Genomic DNA, 2,682 nt, shown 5'->3' on the forward strand with positions numbered 1-2,682 from the left:
AACTTCCCTCTGTGTTAGGTTGAACTTCCGCCAACATCGCCCAAATGGAGCTTGCTATATACCGTTGGAAAGCTATGGACATGAGTATCATGACCCAAGTTAAATTTTGGGCAAAATATAAGCGACTTAAGAGGAGTTTTGAAAACCGTTTTTTCTTCATACAAAAAACGTGAATCGTATTTTCGATCGCATTTCCAAACCATTTATCGGAATGAGGCAAATAATATGGTGTTGGAAAGCTGCTGCAAAACCGCTCCTTCCACATGTTGAAAGTTTTTTCTAATTCCCTATAGTTAAAGAGTAATTTTAAAAATCGTAAAATCTCACAAACCAGACAGCCGAGTTCGTATTTTCAATGTAATTTCTAAACGGCTAATCCAATTGAGGCAAATAATATGGCGTTGGAAAGCTTATGAAAAGGTGCTTCTTTTTCATATCGAAAGTAGTTTCTAATTTTGAATGGTTTAAAAGTAATTTAGAAAACGGTACAAGTTCCACCGAGTTTGTATTTTCGAGCTAATTTTTTAACCGTGCGTCCGAAGGCAGCAAATGATATGGCGTTGAAAACCGTGAACAAATGCGAAACTTTTTGTTATATATTGTTTCTCCCAATTCTTTACGGTTTTAACTCAGTTTTGAAAATGGCTAAAAACGTATTTTCACTGTAATTTCTACAAACTTTGTCGGAATGGGGCAAATAATATACAGCCGAAAAGCTACGGAAAATGCGAAACTTTTTCATGTTGATGATTTTCTCTGGTTCCTGGGGCTTTTCAAGTAATTTCGAAAAAGACAGGATCATTCGTTCTGCCATTATCGCGAAACAGATTCTTCGAAAATGCACCGCGTGAAGAACCTGAACTTCTCGGCGCGTGTACCTGAACTTCACTCTGTTTTTCACGTGATTTTTTTGCTCGTAGATCTCCATTCACTCACGGGAATTGAGCAAGTGATATACTGGTGGAAAGCTGCTGTAAACATGCAACTTTCCCGTGTTGATCGTTTTTTCATACTCGGGACGATTTTAAAAGTTTTTCATCTGAAATTCATCCACTGTAGTAGTTGAACTTCCTGCCGTTTTCAATTGAACTTCTGTGACGTATTTTCGTATGTAATTTTCTCATCCATCGCCAGTGTTACACAAATGATATTCCTTTTGTACAAATCTCTCTCACAATAATTTTTTAACTTTCTTCGACGAAGGACTTGAACTTATAAGAACAAAACTTTTAGCCTTTACTTTTTTTCTTTTTTAATACAAAATGCACACCGTGTAGTACATGAACTTATGACAGTTATCAACCTGAACCTCTCTCAGTTACGTGAAAATATTTGAGTTTTTTATGAATTTTTAATCTGATTTTTCTTAATCTTTTGTTTTGCAGAATAAAAAACTGTGGGGATCGAACCCACGACCACGTGGTTAAAAGCCACGCGCTCTACCACTGAGCTAGGTCGGCTTCTGGTTAAAAATGATGTTAGGCGCGTAACATTGTCACAAACAGGTACCAAAAACCACACCATCCTCCAAATAACTGACATCTGGGGCAATTTGGCTAAAAAATACTGCTCCAAGCCTCCAACGGATACCCTATGTCAAGTTGGACGCGAAGATGCGAGGTGTGTTTGTCGTTGCGTTAGTGGCACGAGGCCAAATACAACCGTGAAGTTGGATTAATTATTTATGCAAGTCTTTCGTCTCTGTTTCTACAACTTATGGATCCACAAATGATAGTGCTTTCAAATAATAATTTTTAAAATGCACAAAGCATATCTAAAGGTTTTATAGCCAGAAAACTCCATGTCTGTCTTACACATGCACCTCCTATTTTCGTACATAAAAATCACACTTTTCCCCCCACATATAAGTTAATACAAATGTTAATAATTGTTCTATTATCTGAAATTAAGAAACATATAGTGCCTAAAACAGGCCGATCTAATACAAACGCAAGAAAAACACATGTCATTAAATCAAATTAGCATCACGGTTCAACATATTATCTGAAATTATGAAACATATAGTGCCTAAAATATCTCGACCTAATACAAACACAAGAAAAACACATGTCACTAAATCAAATTAACATCACAGTTCAACATATATATCGAAGTGGCAGCAGTTTACCACCCGTAGTTCATTCCAACACTTGCAGCCGCTTGACCATCCATCATCTGTCTTGTATCAGGCGTGTAGCCACTAGTAGAAAAAGGGCCTTTAGTCCCGGTTCATAAGGGCCTTTAGTCCCGGTTCTGGAACCGGGACTAAAGGATCGTTACTAAAGCCTCCCCCTTTAGTCCCGGTTCTTACACGAACCACGAACCGGGACTAAAGGCCCTCCACGTGGCCGCTGCCTGGAGGTCCACCTTAAGTCCCGGTTGCTAACACCAACCGGTACTAAAGGAAATTTTATGATTTTTTTGAATTTTTTTATTTTTAAATTTTTGAATTTTTTTAACCTCTAATCTCTAATCACCCCTCATCACTGCTCAATTTAACCTCTAATCTCTAATCACCCCTCATCATTCCAAATCATCTAACTTTCCGGACGGTCACCCATCCTCTCACTACTCCAGCCTGAGCACGCTTAACTTCCGGGTTCTATTCTCCCTCGTTTCCAAGTCTGCACTTGTTGTTTTCCTGACAATAGTAAGATGTCAATCCTATTAACCCTCATGAAT

The 2,682-nt window shown here is 38.1% G+C and overlaps 1 non-coding gene across 1 annotated transcript; it reads right to left on the reverse strand.

Moving 5' to 3' along the window:
• Positions 1-1,388: 1,388 nt before the first annotated feature.
• On the reverse strand, positions 1,389-1,464 carry TRNAK-UUU (transfer RNA lysine (anticodon UUU)). Its single transcript has one exon. It is a non-coding gene; the product is annotated as a tRNA-Lys (tRNA).
• Positions 1,465-2,682: the final 1,218 nt, after the last annotated feature.

The sequence above is a fragment of the Triticum aestivum genome, chromosome 1D (genome assembly GCF_018294505.1).
Source record: "Triticum aestivum cultivar Chinese Spring chromosome 1D, IWGSC CS RefSeq v2.1, whole genome shotgun sequence".
Lineage (NCBI taxonomy): Eukaryota > Viridiplantae > Streptophyta > Magnoliopsida > Poales > Poaceae > Triticum > Triticum aestivum.